This window comes from Perognathus longimembris, chromosome 5 (assembly GCF_023159225.1).
Source record: "Perognathus longimembris pacificus isolate PPM17 chromosome 5, ASM2315922v1, whole genome shotgun sequence".
Taxonomy (NCBI): Eukaryota; Metazoa; Chordata; class Mammalia; order Rodentia; family Heteromyidae; genus Perognathus; species Perognathus longimembris.
In genome coordinates this window covers 33,774,657-33,800,313 of record NC_063165.1, presented here as the reverse complement: position 1 = coordinate 33,800,313, position 25,657 = coordinate 33,774,657, and positions in this window count along the sequence as shown.

Below are 25,657 nucleotides of genomic sequence, written 5' to 3'. Positions count from 1 at the left end.
ACTGTTTTATTAGCAGAATTTTTCAATGCAGTATTAAAAACAGTTCAAGAAGTTATCTTTAATAAATGGATTAGTTCACTTTCATGAGAGAATATGAAAATGTTGAGGTTCACTTCTCTCTTTCTAAATGGGCTAGTTCAGTTCTAAAAGCTTTTTGTTTCTATGTTATTTACATTATTAATAGGAATAATGATGTATCATCAGATGTCAAGACAATTTGTATTGTTACTCTTTTTTGTACTGTATTGTTACTCTTAATGACCATGGATATGTCTTTCTTGAGCAGATTTAATAGTAATCCACCAATCACATCTAATCCCCTTAGTCTGTGAAGATGTTACCCCATGTGACAAAACAGACAGCTGCCACAATCAAAAAGAAGCCTGATGGAAATTGTAGATAATTCTGGGTCAACTGTGTGATTCTACTGGCTTTATTCCGGTTCATATAAAGCAATTCTTGCAAGCAGGACAAACCAGATTCAGAAAAATATGACAATGGGAGACTGAGTGGAGTGAAGACAGTACACAGAAACAACAGTAAGAACAAATTCTGAGTAAAGAAAAGACCAGAGAGGGGTTTTGTCATTAAACAGAGCCTCCAACCATGATTTTCAAAATCAGGTAAAAAGAGAGAAGAAATATTCTGTATTGAAGTGCCCTAGACTGCACAGAATGGTCTTCCTGAAGTTTTGGGATCGTAGTTGCTTTGAAACTGAACTGAGTGTGCATCTTCTGATCATATTCAGGAAACCTGAAGAGTTGAGGAAAAGTCTCCATATTTCTCTTCAAAGAAAAACAAAGATGAACAAGTTACATTGGGAATGAGAGGGACCAGTGTTTTCCTTGTGATTATACCTTGTAAAATGTACAGTAAAACCAGAAAATTCTGCCAGGCATTAGTGGTGCAGGTCTGTAATTCCAGATGCTCCTGAGGATGAGATCTGAGAAACTTGATTCAAACCTAGCCTAGTCAGACAAGCCCATGAGATTCTAGTTTCCAACTAATCAGTAAAAGGTTGCAAATGGAGGTGTGGATCAAGTGGTAGAGTACAGCTGTGGATGAAAAAGCTGAACCAAGAACATGAAGCCAGATGTTTAAAGAAAAAAAAAAGTTGAACCAGGCCATTTAGAAAGAAAAGCATGAACTTCTGCTTTTTCATTTTTTTCTTATTAATTGTCAAAGTGATGTACAGAGGTTACAGTTTCATATGTTAGGCATTGGATACATTTCTTGTACTGTTTGTTACCTCCTCCCTCATTCCCCCTTCCCCCTTTCCCTCTCCCCCCATGAGATATTCAGTTGGTTTACACCAATTTTGCAAGTATTGCTTTTGTAGTCATTTGTCTTTTTATCCTTTGTTCTCAATTTTGGTATTCCCTTTCACTTTCCTAGTTCTAATACCAGTATATACAGTTTCCAATGTACTCAGATAAGATACAGGGATAGTGCAGGTGCAACCACAGGAAGGGGATACAAGAGGATCCTTAACAATAGAAGCGGGGCTGGGGATATGGCCTAGTGGCAAGAGAGCTTGCCTTGTATACATGAGGCCCTGGGTTCAATTCCCCAGCACCACATATACAGAAAACGGCCGGAAATGGTGCTGTGGCTCAAGTGGCAGAGTGCTAGCCTTGAGCAAAAGGAAGCCAGGGACAGTGCTCAGGCCCTGAGTCTGAGCCCCAGGACTGGCCAAAAAAAAAAAAAAAAAATAGAAGCTACAGTTTCACATGGCATGTTGAAAGTAATTACATTGCCCCATTCATAAGTAACTGGAAGGACTTGGAAAAAAATTATGCTAAGTGAAGTGAGCCAGACCTAAAGAAACATGAATAATTAGCACAAGTTTAGGCTAGTCACTGCAGAGGATCACAAGAAACTAATAGCTATGCCCCTATGAATGCATAAGATAATGCTAAATGAAATAAACTCCATGTTATGAAAGTGTCCCACATCACTGGCTATAAAAGAAATGCAAATCAAAACAACAATGAGATTCCATCTCACCCCAGTAAGAATGACCTATATCAAGAAAACTAACAATAATAAATGTTGGAGGGATGTGGCCAAAAGGGAACCCTACTTCATTGTTGGTGGGAATGTAAACTGGTTCAGCCACTCTGGCAAGCAGTATGGAGATTCCTCAGAAGGCTCAACATAGAGCTCCCCTATGACCCAGCAGCCCCACTTTTGGGAATCTACCCAAAAGACCACAAACAAGAACACACTAAAGCCACCAGCACAACAATGTTTATCGCAGCACAATTTGACATAGTTAAAATATGGAACCAACCCAGATGCCCCTCAGTAGACGAATGGATCAGGAAAATGTGGTACACAATGGAATTTTATGCTTTTTTATTTTTTTCATATTCTCTCCTGAAACAACTTTTTTTCCCCCAGATGATTGGACTTGAACTCTGGCCTTGGCTCTGTCCGGGAGTTTTGTTTTTCTTGTTTGTTTGTTTTTCATTCAAGGCTAGCACCCTACCACTTTAGGTCACATGACACTTCTGGTTTTCTAGTGATTAATTGGAAATTAAGAGTAGCACAGAGTTTCCTGTTCAGGCTGGCTTTGAACTGTGATTCTTGTATCTCAGCCTCCTGACTAGCTACAATGATAGGCTTGAACCAACAGTGCTCAGGGAGAAAAATATTTCCTTAAGAGATAATTTACAATTGATAATTAATGTGTATGTATTTTTGGACTATGATTTTAAAGACATTGGTAGAATAAATAGCCTTGAAAGATTCATAGCAAAGGTGTGGTCTAATGAAGCTGAGGATATTAAAGATACCATCTCCATATAGGGGAAGGATATAGCTTTTTTCTGTCTTTCTTTGTCAGCTCTCTGAAAAAAAAGTTGGGAACTTCTACATGTTTAGTATTTACTGGTACTGTTTAATGTCATCCTTGTGAAATTTACAAGCAAAAGGATTGGGATATGCATGCATTCATATTGCTTTCTGTATAGTGAGTTTATTATTTGTGTCTAACTCAAAAGAGCATATCTTTTGCCAATATCCATGAAACTGTAGCAGGCTAATATCTTTGGCAGGGAAAAATGTCAGATCTTATGAATTTCACTGAGATTTCCACATGTGACTGAGTTGCTACTTTCATTGGTAAATTAAAGATTCACACTCCTTGGTTTCATTTGAATATATAATATCAAACATATGGACTATAACACAAATTTTAAAAACATGGAGACTGACTCACATCTTAAAATATGTTCTCTAGAACTTTTTTCCTAAGAATCTCCAGATAAATAAATATACATATATGTGTATTTGCATGTGTGTGTATGCATGCTCGCACATATTATTTTCACTTTCGAGTTGGTGCATTTTACTTTGCTTTTTGAAGTTAAAAATTTTAGATGTGGTTTATTGAGAAGCACGTATTAAGCAAATTAAGTTGCTTAGAAAAATGAATTAGCAAGAAAGAATTATCAGCTCTCTAAGCACTGTCACAACAAACAGTAGGCTTCACACTTAAGAGGTTTCTTTCAAGTTTCTAAGCAGTCTATGATAATACTGTCATCACTTTATATTTTTAGGTTTGCAAGTTCAGCTCAAGGTTTCTTTGAGTTTGAAAGTTATTTTGAAAGCCACTGTTCACTCCATCTGCAGTGTCTATCTTTCCATGACATCAGGAGAGCAAATTTGTCTTTTAAGACTTCAAGTCCAAAAAATATCATAGTAACACTTGCTGAAGCAAGTATGAATATATAATAGACATAAGTATTCTTCCTAACCACAGAATCATCCTTTTTTATTTGCTAAAACTTTAAATAATAGTGCTAATGAAAAATAGTAAAAAGTTGAGAATTTGGATTGAATCCTAGACCTCCCAATCTTCTGTTTTTCATATTTTAAGGAAATAAAATATTTGAATTAGTCATTATATTTAATGATTCTAAACAAGTGACATAATTCAGTCTTCTTGCTTTAGTATAACTTGCCAGTTAAGAGATACATGGCAGTACATTAAACAAAAAATAACTAACTGTCCCTATACAATTATATAATTCCATCATGAAAGTAGTTCATAACATTTTATATTAAATTTAACACCCATTCTCACAAATATTTGGGCATAGATTTAAAGACAGAATATTTTCAGTTTTCTTTCTGTCAGGCTAATCTCAAAATTAAAATTCTACAAATATTTGGATAGGACATACATCTTTGTGTCATTTGGCAAAAACTGTCCCTTTCCACAGCATATAGTTTAATTATGAAATTTCAAGTTCTTTTAGTGCCTTGAATTTTATTTCTATCATTAAGATAGAGAGCTTGGGTGCTTGACATATTTTTGCCGTTATTGGTAATATCTCTGCTTCTATAAATACCAGGTTCAAAAAGTATTGATTTAAATATTTTTCCTAAGAGATATATTTCTGAAACTTAAGAGTTGAAAAATAAATTTGATAGAACTATTTTTATTGATTACTTAAATAAAAATAATGATCATGCATCATCTTTCCCATCTTTACAAGCATCTTTATTTAATAAAATATTTGTGATCATGCCACCAAGTTTTACAAAGATCTTACTAAAATAACTATTATTATTGAAACTATAAAGTAGTGTGTGTTAAATTTTGATGTCAATCCACGAGTTAGACAACAAGTTAGGTAATTACACAAGTACATTTTTACATGAAGTATTTCCCCTAAATTATGCCGGAGTTAAGGCATCATGTGTTTCATTAATAGAAAGTCATAGAAATTACTTGCTTAATTGGTTTCTTCCACTTCAGAAATAGTATAGTTTGTAAAATCGAAAGTTTGTGGCAAACCTGATTTGAACTAGTATGTTGACACAATTTTTTTCTACCTGCCTGTACTCCTTTGAAGTTTCTGTGTTACTTATTAGTAATTCTCATACTCTAGCAAACATTCTTATTATTATTATGTTGTAATGGTAATCTATAACTAGTGATTTATTTTCTGGTACCATGGCTTGAACTCAGTGCCTTGTTCTTGATCTACTTGCTTAGTAATAAAGGCATGACTTGGTGCCTCCAGCCCTGCTTTAGGTTGGTTATTTTGGAGATAGAATATAGATTTTTCTACTCAGCCTTATCTGGATTCATCATCCTCTAGACCACAGCCTCCCCCAAATAGCTAAAATTGCAGACCTGAGTCACCAATGTCCTGCTTGTGATTGATAATTGTTTGTTACTTTTGTGACTGTACTAAGGCATCATTAATTATACCTATCCACGATAATGAATTGATTGCATAAAGGCTATGCATGTCACCAGCTCCTTAATCACTTCTCCCCATTTCCTCAGGCTTCGCTTTTCCCTGAGACAAAGAATATCCTATTTTTAGACTTAGTCCCATTTCATCTCACCTTATGTCTTAAATATCAAATTGTATGAACTTGTGAGTATGTCATTCCATTTTTAACCAGAGTGTCCCCCAATCTCAGTGACACCTAAAACCATGGATGTGATATATGTTCTAAGATCCCCCTATATGTTCTATAATGGTGCCATATGACATCATGTCTCTTACATGTTGGATGGCCTGGTCCTTCCTTTGTAGGACTAGGCTTATAGTCATTGTGCTTTAGGGCACTGATTAAAAAAAAAATAGGGGTTACTGGTACACAAACCTGCTTGTATAGTAGTTGATGGTCTTATACACGAGATTACCACTAAGTTGCACTGTTGAATATACAGCATGGATACACTGTGCAAAGGGATGATTAATGGCTTGGTTAGGAAGAAGGAAGGCAGTACAAGAATCCTTCCTGCAATTCAAAAATGCATGCAATTAAAAAATAAGGAACTGTTCATTGCTGAAATTTTTATATTTAATAGCTGCAGATTTCAGTTGAATTTCAGCGAATGGAACCACATGAAGTACAACCGTAGGTAAGTGAGCACTATCATTGCACTAAAGGGGGCAAAAATCTTCAGGACATGCATATCCCTTCCATTTTAAGGAAAAGAAATCTCTCTGAACATCCCAGTATATTCCAACTTACCTTTTATTAGAATAATTTCGTCTAATGTCCACATTTAACTGCCAAGCCCTGAGCGAGCAAGGAGTGACTTTTACATCCAATGATGAGGTTACATGCTAATAACAGCAATTTTCTAAAAGAAAACAGTGGATGTGCAGGAATCTTTTAAAATCTGCCTATAGTTATTAAACAAGATTATTAAGTGAATCAAGAAGATAAGGAAATATGAATGTCTATCCTTATTGGAAATTTTCTTATACATTGAGAAATTTGTCTATATCATCAAGAAACTTAGTGTCCTCGCTGAAGGCAGTAATCTAGCCAAGTTAAAAATAAAATGAAATGAACAACATATATTCTGAGTAGCTTTAAACCTTCCTCTTCTGATGTAGCAAAAACTCTGAAATATTGATGGCAATATCAGCAATGTTTGTTAGCACTTTAGGTAAATGACCAGATGTGAAAACTCCAGTGGATAATGTGGGATTAAACATTCTAAAATTATTGAGTTTTCTCATCTAAAGCTATCTCTGATATATGGCACTCTCTATTGTTTTATTAAGCAGAGAAATGAGGATATTTATTTGTTTTATTTCTGTGTGTGTGCGTGCATGTGCATGTGCATGTGTGTGTGTGTGTGTGTGTGTGTGTGTGTGTGCTTGAACTCAGAACCTGGGTTCAAGCTAAAGGCTAGCTTTGTACCAATTGAGCCACAGCTTCTACCTTCTACTTCTTTTTTTTTTTTTTTTGGTGGTTAGTTTCAGATAAGAGCCTTAGATTTTTCTGCCCCAACTGACTTGGAATTGTAATCCTCAGATCCCACCCTCCTCAGAAGGTAGGATTCAGGTGTACGCCACCATATCCTGGCTAAGATATGAATAGTTTATATATCCTACAAAAATGCTGGTGTCTGGAATTCGATAATAATACTATTTTTACATGTTACATGTTTCACAACTTTCTCAATCTCTCTCCTTCTATCCCTCTTTCCCTCTCCTTGTTTATTCCTCCTTTTCTCACCCTATTTCTCTTCCCCACCTTGTAATATAAAGGATTATTGTACACTGGAAGACTAGGTATTCTAGGTGATAGTTATTTTCTAAACAAATTTTAGAAAGCAAATGCTACATGAAGTAATAATAAAATCTACATCCTGAATTTTCTTTTCTAGAGTACTAATGAGGGAAAAACATGCTCATCTTCTATGAGAAAGATCTAAATTATCAAGTAAATTATTGTAGTTTCAGTTTCCTCTGGGCTGGTCCAATGGTAATGCAAAAGCAACTCTTATCTAGGAGTCATTTTATTTCCTGCCTGTCAACTGAGAGAATGTGGGTTTATTTGTGAGTTTCTCTCATGTTGGCATTAGCTGGAATCTCAGTTCTTTATTTTTCTGTAGGTTTAAGAAGAAAAGGAACACATAAAAAGTGATAGGTTAAATTAGCTCATATGAAGACATTTTGTTCTCTAAGTCTTATAGAACAACTCTGGCCATACAATTCTTCACAGAGTGAGTTAGTCACATGTCTACAACAAGTTCAAAGGAAGGATTAGAAATGAACTTTGGGGTTTTAGCAATCCTCAGGAAAGCAGACCTCTGTCTTCTCTTTTGTAGAGGAGCCTGGACTCCAGGATTATCAATGGAATCGTGGTCAGTGACACCATACAAAAATAAATTGGTGTCATTAACAACAATTTCCTTACTAAAAAATGCCTCTACAACCTTAATAAGTTTCCTGGAAATGATCAGACTTTGGAGCCTCGGTGGGAATTTAACCCCACTTTCGGCACCTATGTATAGAGCAGTGAGATCGAACTAAAAAGAAAGCATCTATCAAGAAACTAGAGGATTATTCTCCTTGAGAGTTTCTCTCTTAACCATTCTAGAAAAACAAATAGTAAAACCAATTATCTCCTTTTGGGAAAAGAACAGAGAACATGGTTTTTATAGGAAAGAAAATTGTTCAAGACCTTGGGAATATATTTCTCATTTTCTTAAAGAATTGTCAAATTGAACTGAACTTTTCTGTACAGCCCCATATCTGAATCCCAAACCTACTCTAATGATTTTTCATACCTGTTACCATGAATGACATTCAGAATTCTTTCTCATAAATAATTTTCAGTCAATTTCCCCTACTGAAATCATAGTCTGATAAATAATAGGAGAGTCAATGTTTCCATGGAAACAGAGTCTTCAAAATGAGTTCTGATTACGATCATAGCTTACTAACAGGGCCATTGGACTTTTCAAAATGGTTCTCCTAATTCTAACAATATTCACAGAATATGGAAAGTGTTAAATGTGCATATGTATTAGCCATTACTTCTGGCTGAAAATTTATATAAATGTTAAGAAAGTGTACATGTAAATTATTTCAAAATAAATAAGTTAATATTTATTTAGACTTGTAACTGAGTACAGATGGGTACCATGGGTTTTAAACCCATTAAAGACAAAATTGCAACTAGACATCAAAGTGGTTTGTTCTTATATTCTCTTTTCTCAATGAAGGAAGAGACAGTGCAACATATTTTACCTGACACCATATGGCAGAAAAGTAAACTCAATTTTGGGAGTCATGTTACTTTAGTATTTAATTAATTAATGAGCTTATTTAGGTACATGATGTGTACACGAACACTCAGGTTGTCTCTTAGTCCTTTGTTGCTCAGTACAGTCAGTTGAGGAAAATCTTATATAGTAAGTATATATATATATATATATATATATATATATATATATATATCTGACACTTACTTGTCTCTCTTCACAGGGAACTTAACACTTTGGTTACTTCCATTCACTCCACTTCCAATATCAGAGCTCCAATTTAGGAGTTGACATAGAATATTAAATTGAGTACAATCCAATGTTAATATTTTTGTCAAAATTTATATATGATCTGGAAGGTCAAGATAGGGAGGTCAATATGGATCGGAGTTATTTGGGTAGTTGACAGATTTAAAGTGGCTTTACAACTCTGCACCGAGTATGACAGGAACAAGGGTGTAGAAGGGCACCAAACTGAGGAAAATGATCTTAACACAATGACTAGTCTATTAATTAAGAAAGAATACTTCAATAAAACTAAGGCTTGTAATATGGGAATGGTGTTATAAATACAAAGGATGGACAAGTGTAAAGGACTCTATTTGTAAAAGAATATTTACTTAAAAACTCATTACAGAGCTCTTATTATTTACGGACACTAAGACAATGAGTCAACCTCTGCATTAAATGACAAACATAGAACAGAAAGGAAATTATCAAAGTTGAAAAGCTCATGCCATTCTAAAACCAAGGAGCCATGTGAATGTTGATAAGCCAAGGCAAGTTGACAGATAGTGAGTCAGGGAAATGTAGACCTATCTATTAAAGGAGATTAAAGGTGACAGAAATGTTCAGAACACCAGCTACTAACAAATAGGCTTTGTTATGTATGTGTGATGGCTGTATTGCATTGCAGAGATCTTTGAAAAGAAGCTAAAACATTCTCTCTGTTTCAATATCATGGAATTCTAAAATATCTTCACAATTTCATAAAATTGAAAAGGCTAACTCTGCATGACTATGAGAGCTAATGGAAATCGTTTGCAATCCAATTTCAATAGGTTTCAGCATTATGATTCTGCTTATTAAGCAGTTGAAATAGTAGTAGATGCAAGAAACTTTATTGATAGATATTTTATGCAAGTCATTTGGACTGTAGAAAATCATATACATGTACAAGAATTCCATATAGGTAATTGTCATCTTTAATATGAACTGATGTTTAAACATATTTGTGGTGCATTGAGTAACATTTTGGGTCTCTTAGAATATTAAATTGGCATCTTATTTATTTAGACTAAAATTATAAATATTTCTTTTTTACAGTAAGTTAAGATACTTTATTTCTTGTGTTTCTTTTTTTAATTTTTATTATCAAACTGATGTACAGAGAGGTTACAGTTTCATATGTTAGGCATTGGATACATTTCTTGTACTGTTTGTTACCTCATCCCTCATTCCTCCCTCCTGCTTCCCCCTTCCCTTCCCCCCCCCCATGAATTGTTCAATTCATTTACACCAAACAGTTTTGCAAGTATTGCTTTTGTAGTTGTTTGTCTTTTTTTACCCTGTGTCTCTCGATTTTGGTATTCCCTTTCAATTTCCTAGTTCTAATACCAGTATACAAGATTTCCAATATACTCAGATAAGATACAGAGATAGTGTAGGTACAACCACAGGAAGGGGATACAAGAAGATCATCAATAATAGAAGCTACAGTTACACATAGCACGTTGAAAGTAGTTACAACAGTGATATAACAATCGTTTCCACAACATGGAGTTCATTTCACTTAAATTCACATTAAATTGGCATCTTATTTATTTAGACTAAAATTATAAATATTTCTTTAAGACAGCCAAAGAAAAAGTCATATTTCTACCTAAGTTTATAAATAAGACCTCTTCATATCTGGTTGAATCATATATGCCAGTTACCTAAAATATGCAATAAAATAACTGCTTGTGTATGTGTCAATAAGACATGAGAGGAAAAGGATATTTTACAAATCATTTTATAGAGTTTAATTTTCCTTATTATAAAGTACCCCTGATTCATAAAACAAATATGAATTTCAGTTTAGCTTGAATACTAATTACTTGTTAGAGATAAGACTTAGGTAAAACCAACACCAGTGTATAAACTTCTTTGGCAGAATGGCATAGTAGTTTTAACATAGTTACTTAGGCGGCTGTTGCAGTGTGTGATATATAACAAAAATGCTCTCCTGTTGTCTTATACTGTAATGTAAGCAGTGAGAAAGGAAAGCAGCAAAAGACCCAGAGAGATAGTTTTGAGACTAATATTGAATGGTCATGGATGTTGCTGGCTCATCTTAAATAAACAACATGGAAACTCATGAATGACTTGTTGATTTTGAGTCCAGAATATAGAATAGATGTCTCCATCATTTTGGAACAGAAAAGAAAAATGAAAAAAAAGAATAAAATAGAGGAAAAGGCAAAGATCTCAGTTACTGATAATCTGAATTCATGCATGATTTCATTTAGAAATGTACTACTCTAACAATTTCATCTATAATAGACTGATTGAAAGTGAAGGTTAAATTTTGAAATTAGGAACTTCAAATAAGAAGCTAAGTACAAGGCAGAGACTCATATTAATGCCTGGAAGAAGCAGGTAGGTGAAAAATCTTTATAGTCAAAGACTTGCAATGAATAAAGCTTATTATAATCAGTGATTAAGAAATATGAGTAGGCAAGAGCAGAAAGGATAATAAGCAACCAATTACTATGCATCCACATTTTCACATTTCTTTCATGTGTAAGTCTTGTTCTTTACTTAGAAAAATGCATTATATAAAACTTAACTTCTATTTTCCCATTTCTATTTCATGGGTGCTTGACAAGGTATAGGACAGGTGTTTTTTGTGTATTCTGGGCATTCCTGCTTATTTCTGAATAGATTTTTTTTTTACTGTATTATCCTTGCCAACATCATGGTCTCATTGCTGATTGAGCTAGTCTCTTAAGACAGTCTCTGAAAACAACCCTTTTCTATCTTGGCTGTTAATAAGGTAATGATGAGGACAAGAGGGCCATATGGACCCATTTTGAAAATGTGAGCTACCACTTTGACCACTTCTGAGTAATAGTTGTGGGAGATAATTGGGGGAAAAGTGGGTGGCAGTATAAATTCTGAGTTGGGAAACAGAAATCTGTGTTGATACAGAACACTCAGAAACCTCTGCTCTTAGCAAGAGAACATCTTACACCACAGGAGTTCAAGCAGTGGAAGAGAATCTACCCCTGAGATCTTGGACCAACTTTTTGAACTAATGAAAGGCTACAGCTGGCAATCTGGTAAGTTGTTAAAGTTGGTTGCTTCTTTTCATGTGCTTTAACAACACACAAAAAGCTCCTCGGACATGACTGGCCCTAACTTGTTATTTATTTATTTATTTATTTATTTATTTATTTTCTGAATAGTATTCCCAGTGGGAACTCAAACAGCTTGTGTAATAGAGATAGAAACAGCTCCTTCCCTGTACCAATGACTTAAACTTAAGTAATTATTCTTGTGGTACTGAAGTTTTGAACTCTAGATTTTGTACTTGATAGAAAGGTATATTTCTCAGCCTTTTTTGCTTAGGGTTTTGTTTTTTTTTAATAGAATCTGATTCTTTCCCCAGTTGGCTTGAACCACCCTAATTAATGCTTCCCACCAAATCTGAGACAACAGTCACCACTATGCCTAGCTATTGGTTGAGATGGAGGTTTCACAACTTTTTGTTGGTCATAAACTGTAATCCTCCCTATCTCTGCCTCCTAAGTAGCTAGGATTACAGGAAAATGATTATCTTATATCTGAGCATCTGTGTCGTGTGTTATAATTCTGGGTTTCTTCATGTGATTTATCTAACCAACATAAGAGTGACAACAAAACATGATTATAAATAGCCTGTGTCACGTTGGATCATTTATTTTATGTGGGGAAAGATGGTCATAAAATGTCTTTTCTTTAGGGACACAGGACTTTTTTTCACTTGGCTTGTTATCCTGGTAATTATTGACAATAACATCAAAAACCTCTCAAATTGCTTGATCACAATAGATATTAATAACCTGGACTCAAACTGTATCCTAAATGTCTAAAATAAAACTTGTTGTTCTACGGGGCAGGGGATATGGCCTAGTGGCAAGAGTGCCTGCCTCATATACATGAGGCCCTGGGTTCGCTTCCCCAGCACCACATATACAGAAAATGGCCAGAAGTGGCGCTGTGGCTCAAGTGGCAGAGTGCTACTAGCCTTGAGCAAAAAGAAGCCAGGGACAGTGCTCAGGCCATGAGTCCAAGCCCCAGGACTGGACAAAAAAAATAAATAAATAAAAACTTGTTGCTCTTTTATGAGACTTACTCACATGTGACTGATTACGTATCTATTTTTCTAGAAGTGACATAATTTCATACTTCTTTGTAAGTCTTTAGCCCACTTGATGAGGGGGCTATTGGTTCTTTGTGGTTTTGTTTTGGAAGAAGGTAATTTTTTTAGTTCTGCATATATTTTAGATATGAGGCCTTTGTCTGTTGAATGACCGGTAAAGATCTTCTCCCAGTCTGTGGGCTTTCTGTTTATCTTGCGACCTATGTCCTTTGCCGTGCAGAAGCTCTGCAGTTTGATGTAGTCCCATTTTGGACTCTAAACTTTCTAAAGAAGAACAAAAATGATGGTTCAGAAATATTAATGCAATACATATTTTGTGTCCTCTTAAATGAAAGTACATAAAACATGACCTCCACAATAATCGAAACAGATGAACTTACAGAAATCAAATGTTATACATTGTTTGTAGAATATAGGTAACAATCACAAAAATCATAATATACATGTAGTCTCCAGGAAGTAGGTCTAAAAAGCAAAAGACCTATCCTTCTCAATCACACTTCTACTTTGTTGACAGAATAGAGAGCTGGAGCTGGAAAGAAAGCTGTAAGGTATGAAATTATCCAAGCCATGCTGGATAAAGTGGAAATCAGAATGAATATGGGTCCTGGGCACCCCTGTTCTGCACCCAGTACTGTTCTTCTTCATCTACTCTTTACCCCAAGAAATACAACTATAATTAATCACAAAGACCCATGGTTCCGGGTTCCTGAAACCATTGCATGCGCTCTCTCTCTCTCTCTCTCTCTCTCTCTCTCTCTCTCTCTCACACACACACACACACACACACACACACACACAGAGAGACATACACACTGACTCTAATAGTCAAAGAAATGTCCTTGGTTTGATAAGTATTTGCATTTCAACTTCTTTATATTTATTGTGTATCTATTGTGATATACAGAAGATATGATTTTTTTTTAAATTTAGGTTTACAAGAAACACCAAAAGTATCTGTGTTGAACTTTTCACTGTAGAAAGGGAGGGAAACAAATAAATGTGGATATTGCTCCATTTTAATCATCCTCAATTTATATTTTGTGAATACTTCAGTACCACTAAAACTGTAACATTTTTGTTATCAGTGACATAAAATAGTTTAATTGGAATATTTTTAATTTAATTTTATTGTTGAGGTGATTTATAGACGGGGTAGTGAGTACATTTCTTGTCAAACTTGTTACCTCCTCCCTCATTTTTCTCTGAGCCTCCCTCCTCCCCATCCCCGCCCCCAGAGTTGCACAGTTACTTTACAACATATTGTCTTGTAAGTATCGCTGTTGCATTGGTTTGCCTTTTACTTTTTGTCTCACCATTTTGATGTTCTCTTCCCTTCCTTAATTCAGATAAACCTATATACAATATCCTGGGTACCAAAATCAAATATAGTGACAACAGGGGCTAAACCATAGGGAAGAAAAATGCAAGAACAAACAAATAATTCCAAATAATACATTAAAAATAACAACAATGAAAAACCTTGGGTTCATTTCACTTAGCATCATTTTATATGATCATATGTACATTAATGGATCAAGAAAATGTGGTACATATACACAATAGAACTCTATGCTTCTATCAGAAAGAATGACATTGCTCCTTGGGAGGAAAAAATCATATTAAGTGATGTGAGCCACACCCCAAGAAACATAGACTCTGTGTTTTCCCCTCATTTGTAATAACTAGTATATGTCTAGGATAATCCTAGCAGAGGATCACAATATCTAATTGACATAATTTTATGGTAATACATAAAGCATCACTGTCTTGAGCACAAAAGCTCCAAGACAGCACCCAGGCCCTCAAGTTCAAGCACCACGACTGACAAAAAAAAAAAAAAAAAAAAAAGCCTTCTTAATTGCATAATTTTGTGGCTAAATGAATTAAGGGGGTAAGACCCTAGGATTCAGGTAGATATATTGGGACAGAAGGGACAGTATACATGGGAAATTGGAAATGGAACCATGTCTATACTATTCTAGCAGTTTAATGAAGTTGCTTAGTAGAAGGAAGAAAGGGAACTCCTAGGGATAGCATTAGAGCAGTAACTGAAAACCAATTCTTACAGGGAAATATAAGCCTTCATAATAACTTCACATTTGCTGTACTTTTTTATTATCAAGGCTTTTCCTATTTGTTGGAAGTTATTTTAATAGAAATACCAAGTTGTTTCAAGTATAGCACAAAAAGAGATATTGATGAACTCATAGGACTCTGGTCACTGGACATTTTTAAGAATAGAGAAGCAACAATTTTCTCTACTTCAATGTGACAGGCACATGCAAATTGTTCAATCAGTTGAAATTCAGTTGCAATGTGAAACTGAAAAGTGCTAAAAAGTCCTCAAGCTTACAAATGCTTTTAACTCAAGTCTTGGGCAGCCTAAAATATTTATCCGCGGACCATTGCCAAAAAGTTTGGAAAGGAATTCATAGGTATAAGAACGCACTTACCTCTGAAACACAGCTCCTTTCAAGATTATTGGCTCAATATCTGCAAGTTTAAATTTAAATTTTATTTGTGCTTAACCTTGTGTGTGTCATCAAACATAATAAAGATAATTCAAAAGTATCTGATACTAGCACTAAACTGAAACCTGTGCATGTAATAAGAAAAGAAATTTTAGTTCTGCCACACTCATTGATAAAGTGAGTAAATGAGATTTTTTCCCAAAAGGATAAAAAGAAAACAGGCTTACAGAAATTCAAACTCTAGTCATTCTAACCTGTCTTTGTACATACTCGCTTAGTTTTATTGTTCAATTAGAAAGTTACATTAAGTATATCCGACCTTTAGTTTACATTCTGATTCAATTTTTATAGCATAAACCCAATGATAAAAAGGTTCATAGTTATAAAAAGAAGTAATGTGAATTCAGACATAGAAAAAATAGTATTTTTCTTTGCTTTATGGTTCTCTCTCTCTATGTCTCTCTCTGAGAGCTTGCTTTTTCATTTGACAGTGATAAAACTAATGTCATGATTAATTATTTGCTTTCTAAAAATTATTTCTTAAATATTGAGCTTAAATAAAAAAACAAAATCTGTCTAAAATGTATTTGAGTCTCTAATGTTGAATTATCTTCTTTAGTAGATAATGTAATTGTGATGTTGTTTATTGTCTTCCTAGAAAATACATCTGATTATCATTCAAGCATGGGTTGACTTTTGAAGTAAAATATTAGGCTAATCAGAGCCACGATACACAAGTCTTTGTTTTACATGTCTTTGCTTTATGACTTTGTTGTACCAAGTCTTTCCCCACTTCCCCATTTCTATGTTGTACTTTTTCATGGTCCAATAGTCCTTATTGCTCCAATTGTGATTGAATATGCCCAGCTACACTTGGAATTTACAAATGAGTAATCTCTCACAAATCTTTTATTAGACCAACAATCCATGTTCAAAATTATTACTGATTTTGACCAGCAAGCTACTTATGAATACATAATGGAAAGGATATATACCTAAAACTGGAGAAGAGATACAACCTTGGTTTGCAACAACGATATATGAAGAACTAGAACAAATAAAAACTGTTTGTGAAATTGCAGATGTTTTCCTGAATACTGCAATTAGAGTGCACTTTGATATTGTAAAAGAGAAAATGTATTTGTACAAAGGAACTTTGAGTTATGATTATGTTAAAATCATTTATATTATAACTGTTATTAGTTGCATGTGATCATTTCTATAATTGGTGGCTCCATTTGGGGAATTTTACTGTCTTGAAATATCAGTTGAATTAACCAAAGACATTTTGATAGTTTCCCATAAAATCAAAAGTCATAACCGGATATTATGAAAAATTTTGAATGCCAACAGAGAATACTTGCAAATGGGTTTTAAGTAGATATTAAAAGAAGTATTGGTATAACAGCTAAACATTTTGTAGTATCAGTTAAGCATAAATGGGAAGTGTACAGGACTTATGGATAAAGTCTGTGATTACTTGTGCTATTCTCAGTACTTAGGATATATTCTCAAAATGTAACAATGTATTTTAAGTAGACTTTAGACTCTATTGTTTTGTTCTCTTTGACAGCTAATGAATTTTTATATAGAGAAGCTGTAATAATTTACTCCTTTCCTCTTACTTTCCTATCTATGATTCTTTATCCTGTCATTATGTTGATTGTATAAGTATATATATTTTTCCATGCATCTTAGCTACAAATATGCAATGCTGAGATTTCATGTTTTCTAAGGGAAAAATCAGTAGAAAGATTCTGCCAGCATTTGTACAGTTATCAAAAACATAGATGGCACAGCCTTTGCTGTATAACAAAAGAAGTATAAGTATTAAATTTCAAAATAATATGTACTTGATTTATTATACAGGAGATGTAACTTTTCTCAGTTCTTATAATCTCACTTTTTGAACATAAAAATAAGCAACAGAAGGAAGATGAAAAAAACAATCATAATGTTATATTTACATAAATATTACTGTGAGCCGTGTGAGGATGTTAAATTGTGATAAGATATTTAATTAATTTATTTTTTACATTTAATTTATTTTAACATAATGATGAGGCAAACATTTATTTCATGCTCACACAACTAATATTAATTGTGCACTTAGTCTGCTTATATCACTAGACTTGAAATTGAGATCAGTAGCCAAACCAAGACAAATGACAAAAGCTTAATAAAGCAAGATTTGGGCTGATTAAATACTTTATGATATAGTTGATTTAAAATTCATATTATAGGTTCACTAGAAGATTTACCTAAAGGAGACTGGTAAAATAAATTCAATTTGTGGTTGATTATGAAAAATAAATCATGTTTATTTCATATTTATTAAACAGTAGCTACATACATGGAACTGTGCTAATGTTTAGTTTGTATCTATGATATCCTAGAATCCAACTGCTTTAAACAAATAAGACTTTTTCTCTAAGACCTGAAAGCTTTGTTAGCTTCCCTTTACGATAGGAAAAATACTTAAGACAATTAATTGATAAGAAAATGACTTCTTTCAGTTCATCGCTCTGGATGTTGCAGTCTAAGAATGAATAGTCCATCACTTGGGATTTCTGGTAAGGACAAGCACATCACAGAAAGAGCACACAGCATGGCACACTGGTTGCCACATGTACCAGGACACAAAAGGCAAGGAAGAACTGGTGTGGGCCCACAGGCCCTTTGAAGCTCACATCCTTTATCCTAAAGACCTAATAGCTTTCTACAAAACCCTGCTTTAGTTTCCAAAGATTTCTCTCCCCCAATATGTCACCCTGGCAACCCAGCATCTAACGCATGGATCTGTTCACTCATCACTACCACAGGAGTCAGAGACACAGTAAACTGTAGACCTGCAAATGGAACAGGGTTACAGAGTGAATACTCTGAGTTACAGAATGAATTCTACTGAGTATCACAATTTTAATAAAGGATATATTTAGGAATATGTTTCGCCTACATGCATCTATTTTAATAAAAATACTTTGCTGGGATTAAATATGTCAACTTCCTTTTATCTCACTGTGTAAACTGTGGGTTCAAATTATCTGACCTTTTTCAATTATCTCCAGGGCTATCAAAAAATTCTCTAAATCAAATACACTTTAACTCATTCTACTGTTTAGAGACAAAATATACTTTCAGCATATAATAGTTTTATAAAATTAGGCACAAATATGACAATTACATATAAAGGTGAGGAGTCAGTTGTTGAAGAACATTTGAGTCAAAAGTTATGGATTGACAAAGGCCAAGTAGAAGAGCATAGAGATTGCTGTGTGTGAGGGAGAGGGTAGAGAGCAAAGAATGACAAGGCTAAACAATTGAAAGCAATTTCAATCAAAGATGTTCACTTTGAAAGGGAAATCATAACATTAAATTAGGTGAGCAAAAAAAAACCTTGAAGATTATGTTAAGAGGTTACTGAATATAATAAAAGAAAAATGGATGGTTCTCGAGCAGATAAAGTATTAAATTGTGTGTTAGGCCCCGTGGAGAGCAAAGAGAACTGTCCAACTTGACATTTGTTGTTCCATGAAGTTTACAGTAGTATTGAAAAAAGGTTAAAAATTTTTAGGCAATACAAGTGATAGCAGTTGCAGAAACTAAGAATTGCTATCATGATGTTTTAAGTCTTAGCAGTTAATCTGATTGACATTGCAATCTCCTGGAATTTAGAAGTGGAAAAATGGACTGGAACAAGAGCTCTTTATCTAGATAATTTGCTAGACATGGAATACCCAAAGCAAAAGGCTGAACATACAGTGGAGGAAAGTAACTACTGAAGCTGATGTGAACACAAAGTGCTGACCAGTGTGTGCTGTCAGTCAACCCAAGGCGTTTTCAGAAACATGAGGTACCAGTGGGGAAAAAGAACAACTAAATGTATAAGTGTATAGATGCCTAAATGGACATATGAATGAAAGTGTCTGAATAATTTATTTTGGGATTGTGTAAATCCTATGAATTTGATATGATTTTCAGATGTAGGTGCATTTGAAAATGTGCTGCAAAGACTGTTGCAGATTATGTAAACATGCCTAACTAAATACATCAGATAGTTGGAAATAAACTCCAAAAAAAACTGGGACACATTATTCAGAAAGATAGCTCTATGCAAAAATGATTTTGCTAGGAAAAAAAACAGCTGACCAGAGAAAGTTGTGTAGAAAAATGAAAGAGCTAAAGTAATAAATAGGAAACATTTCTCTGAATTCCTCAGGTTTATTTTCAGATTCTGCAGACTAACAAAATTCTAAAAAATTGTAATCTTATCACGAGAGAAGAGAATGTAAATCTACATGAAACATAACAATTACTCATAGTTTTAGGCACAGAAAGAAAATCTATATGAATTATTAGTACAGAAACAAGACAAAATGTTCATAAATATTCCAATCTGCTGAGATATCTTTTTGTATAATAAATATATAGACCTAAATTATTGAATATAAACTGTTGTAACTAACAGAATGATAAATGGAACTTTGTGTTAATCTCAAGGAGAAGAAAATCTAATTTGAATATGCATCCGTGTAAACATTCAAGAAAGGAAACCTTGTATATGCATATCTTGAGAAAGAGTTGTCATCTATGACCTATTAATCGTGGCTGGATTTACCATGGCATTAAGTTGTTAGTTTTGAACTCATCCAGACAATGCTGCACAATGGATGTTTCATCGAATTTATGAGAGAATGTGCAAGTGGTTGAATTTTAGTAGTTTGTGTCTATTTTGCTGATTTTTCATTGGCTGTATTAAAGCACTAATGAGAACAAAAATTACTTTCTTTTTGTTTTGCTTTGGTCTGTGGTGGGGCTTAAACTCTGGGCCTGAGTACTATCCCTGAGCTCTTTAGCTCAAGGTTAACACGCTACCATTTTGAACCACAGCACCACTTCTGGTTTTCTAGTTGGTGATTAATTTTTGTTGTACATTGTTTTTATTATACACATTTTGAGTCATTCATAAGTCTAACCTACACCAAACTGGTACATAATATTAAATACTAATACTAACATTTAACCATATTTCTCCAAAAGCAACATTGGTTCAGGGAATATTAAGAAAATATTTTGGTGTATCTAGACAGTAATGTTTCAAATTCCACATGCCAATCTCAGTCCTAGTCATGGTAAATTCTTTGCACGAATTATTCTGCTTTTGTCAGTATAATGCAACTGACACTTTTGTTCATCGTCCTGTCTCCTAACTTACTGTCAAAAAAGAGAGAGCACTCCAGCTGCTTCATCACATTTCTGTGTTTTGTGGGTTCTGTGAATGCACACACGCCTGTTTAATGCTCTATCCACGATGCTCTGTCTTCCCCTACATAGCCATATATTTCTTCTAAACAATCTGCAAAGAAGCATCTTTGAAAATAAAATGAGATGAAAAGAAATTAAACAGAAGTGCTCGAGATCTATAGCACTTACTAAAATCCACCCCCACAGGGATTACTAATGCCCACATGCTCAGACAAAAAATTCGAATCCTCCACATGGAACTTCTTATATTTTACATTCAGAAGCGAAGTTCTTTACTTGACCTTGACAATGCATAGAAATTATATATATATATAATACATATAAGTGTGTACATATGTTTTATTCTGTAAATGCTTTTCTTCCATTTATAGCTTCTATGACTTGATATACATTGATTGTTTTATAAATATAATACTATAAGTATTGTACAATATGTATCAGCAAAAGCAATCCACACATGTAGACATACAGAAGCAAGATAGAAGTTTTCTAACTTTGTTTACTCACAACATACTTCAAGTATTTATTTGCACTAAGCAAATAAAAGAATGGTTTGTGATATTCATATTGAGTTGTAAAGAAGCAAGAAACAGAATGAAATGTGTCCTTGATGAAACCATATTCAAAAAGGGATAGTAATAATTATTCCCTGGATTTATGGGAAATTCATAAGACAATTTTTTTCAGATGAAGCAACTGAACTATGTTTTGAGTTATGGGCAGAACTGAATTTTTATATTTTACTTCTCTTTTCCATTCCAATCGTTTTCTCTTGGTTCATGAGTGATAAACACTCACCAGGAAATTTTATACTTGCATTTCTTAAGCACAAATGTGTGTGTGTGTGTGTGTGTGTGTGTGCTAGTTATGCTGGCATTGGGGCTTGACCTCACAGCCTCATGCTCTTACTCATTGCTCTTATTACTTTCCTATGGCTGACACTCTATTAATTGAGCTGCAGTTCCAACTGAATTTTTTATTATTGTTATTATTATTGGTTATTGCCTGAGCTGGCTTTCAAACACGATTCTCTGTTCTCAGTCTACTAAGTAGTTAGGATTATACCAACATGCCACTGTTTTATTTTATAGGTAATATAAATATATTATTCTGAGAGAAAAATATATTATTTTACAGAAATTGTTCAATTATTTGGAATTATCATCGATGTTTGCATTATCTATTTACATTGACAGAGGACTTACATGATCAAAATACTTTTTTAAGCCATATTTCACAAAAAGTGATTTTATTTATTTATTTATCTATTTTTATGTTCATTTACACAGGTCTTACTAAGTTTAGTCTAGGACAAACTATTTTTTGTCTTCCTATTGCAGTTTTCTGAGTGTTGAGGATATATATATATTTATATGTATACATATATAAACATATACACATATATACATATATGCGCATGCATATGCACGTGTGTGTGTGTGTGTGTGCACGCATGCCACCATCACCAGACTTTTCAAAGGTTAACCATAGACCTATAGGATTTGATGGAAATATTCAGGGGGAACGAAAGCCATAAAATCCTGGAGTTGAGGAGAAATAAGCCATAATAATAAAGCCAGTGTCATGAGCTTCATGGAAGAGATAGAAGCTGAACCAATGCACTAAGATTTTTAAATAATTAGATTGGTAGAAGAAAATGAGAACACACTTCTAGATATATGAAACTCAAGCAAAAATAAGTGAATAAGAAGACAGTCTGCACTAGAATGGAAAAAAGTGGCTAAAATAATAACTGAGGAGAGGTTCCTAATTCACTTTCACATGCTCTGGTTAAAGCCAATGACCTAAAACAAAACAAAAAAGTCAAATGGCTTTAATTACATTAATTAATCTAATCATCTTTGTGTGAACCCACATAGTCTTACCATTTTAAGTACCCACAGCAATTTTGTGGTAGAATGATGAGGGGCTCAGACCCCTATGTAAGTAATGCCACTTTGTTCTCTGCCCACTACCCCCAATGCAATTATGAAGTTAAAATTTGAGCTCCAGACTCAAGACTTTCTCACCAGTTATTGAACTGGTGAGAAATCTTGCTTTTGAATTTAGTGCTAATATACAAAAATTTTCTTCCATCAGTGTTCACGTGAGCTCGTTTAAAAACTTTGTACCTTAATTGCTGTGTATATGACTAAATTGTTTTCCATTTGTAAATGTCATGAAATTCACAAAGCAGTAACTCCAAAGATTAGTAAAATGTGTAAATGGGAAGTCAGAGTTTTGTCTCACTTTTAATCTCTTTTCCTTCTGAAGATTAGGATCTGAAAATTTAACTTTCTCTATTATAGCTGAGAAAAAAAACAGAAAAGGAAATAGAAAATAATCTTAATTTTTCAGCTTTCTAAAAGTCTGAGCTTTTAAAAATTATACAGAATCCAAATTAGAATTCTACTCTGCCAAGAGTTGATATGTTGCTGTATCATTTATTACTTTGTGTTTTATTTCCAGAAATGGACTGTGAGTTTCTTTAGTATAAGGATAATACACAGTAGCCAGTTCAATACATCCCACATTTAGGATGGTTAAGAGACATGTACAGTCACACTGACAGAAAGTATTAAGCATACAGCCAGGTTGGACAAATAGATTTGTGAGGTGCAGTAAAAACAATGCCAAGAGTATCTTCACAGTCTTTGAATGACTTTTCCCTAAGTAACTTCCGATATTGGCATGGAAATAGCTGATTGCATTGCATAATTAAAATAATAGCTAACCAGCTGGAATCTCTTCGCTATTCATATCCTTTTTCTCATAATGACCTTTTCATAAGCCAATACAAGCAACCAAGAATCCTGACAACAAAACATTCTGACCCGATTATATACCATTTGCAGCTGTTTCGATGTGAAATTATGCTAGACCCAGTAAATGAAACTTAAAATTATGTGTATGTAGCTGGTTAGAGAAATCAGGATGTGTAATGATGTTACTTTCCCTATGGATGTGCATACTATGTGAGTGTCATTTGAAATCCTAGATTATCTGAATTGAAAACCTTTGAACCTTTTTAGACAAGGGTTAGGCCTTCATCTTTTCATTAACTTTCACAGTGCTGATTAGGTTCTCCAACTAGAAGCTGTTGACAGTTCTTGCGTCTCCAGGCTTTCATCAATTCATGCATACATGACCTGAATAGGGCTTAGTAATTTGCATGCCAACTTACCAAAATGCAGCTGTTGCCATTTTCCTGACTGTACATAATTATCTTAAAATACAGGTTCTTCCAGTAAGACATGAAAAGCTGCAGGGTAGAAAATGACCACTTGTCCTAGACTCCTGCCCCTGATGTAATACATCAGCCTCTTTATCTCCCAGACTCCTTCTTCTTTTAATCCGTTATCAGCCTAACATTCTCTTGCAATAAAAATGTCTACTTTCCTCTTAAACTTATTTATACCATTTGCTTCTAGTGCCATATGTTCCTCCTATTTCTTATATTTATTATCCATTGTACAAAACCTAACTAAAATGATTCACACTGAACTGAGATATGCACAGGGATAAGTTCTGTGTTCTGTCTCACTCACCTAGATCACACAGAATGTGGCAGTTTCCCCTGGCCTGCCATGTAGAACAAGTGCACCTCTAACAGTGAAGAAAATTTAGAAATCCTTGGTAGTTCATAAAGCTCTAAGACCCATTTATAATTTACACATTTGAAAAAAACAACAAAAAAATACAATAGTTGTTTAAGTGTTCTTTGATTCCTAGATTAATATTATACACTTTTCCTTCTGATCTGGACAAATAAATGTTTTAAGAAAATATCCATTACTTCTACCTCATTTTCATACAGATAGATACTTGCACTGGCATAGAATTAAACACACTGTGAACTTTCCGTGATTTCAGCAGAATAAAGTCATGCTATGCAAAGAATAGTATAACAAAACACCAAAAATATTACCAAGAATTTTATTCTGTGATAATTTTTAAACCTGAACTCACTGTTGAAAAAAATTCAATTTCAAAAAGTTGTAATTATACATGCAGTAGCAGCTCTGTTTTCCTTTATTTTGTCTTGTCTTCAAAATTTTCTCCTGAAGCACTTGTGTCATATCATCCACTAAGGATCAATACCCTCACATTCTCAAATTAGAAATTGGAGCACTGTTAAAGTCCTAATTATAGAAGGCAACTAGTAAAGCATGCTAACCACAGAGCCATTGAGAGAAAGTTTTGGTATGGTGAAATGACAGAACTGCTCTTTTACAGTTCTAGAGATGAGGCTTTGCAACCAAATGTCCATCATAGTAATTACAAACAAGCACCAAAGGACAGATGATTAAATGTGTGGAGAGTGAAAACGGTACTTGCTTGTATTTGGAATTAATAAGTCTCATGTACACAAAGTTCTTCATTTTATTAATTTTAGTTTGATTCCAGAAAACAATAGTCAATCATAATTTTTATTGTAAAGGTGATGTATACCTAATTGTTTTTTGGCCAAAACTACTTGTAGGAAGATATTCTACTTCAAAGAATGGGAAAGGAATCAGAATTTACAACATCACTATATATTTATGGTATTATTCCTTCTTATTTAATAATATTAATCTGATATTAAATCAGGATTTGTAAATTAATTTATTTGACTCATTGAAAATCTGTCATTGGCCTTTGTTTACCTATGAAAGGAGGCAGAAAAATCCAAAGGACAATGAAATCCAAATGACATATTCATCTATAGTGACTGCAAAAATTCTATATTCTTTCACTTATTGTGTACGTGCCTCATTACCCATGATTTGGCTAAAACAGACAGGTTGTATAGCCTGTTTGGGGTACTTTGCAATTCAGGAAGGAAGTATGATTTTTGCATTACATTATCTTTATCTAGACTATATCATATAATATCTATCAAATACTAGATATTATCAAATCAAGTAGTTAGCAGAAAAATAATTATAAAACAATTGAAGTGTGGATTTAAAACACAATTGATGAGTCACT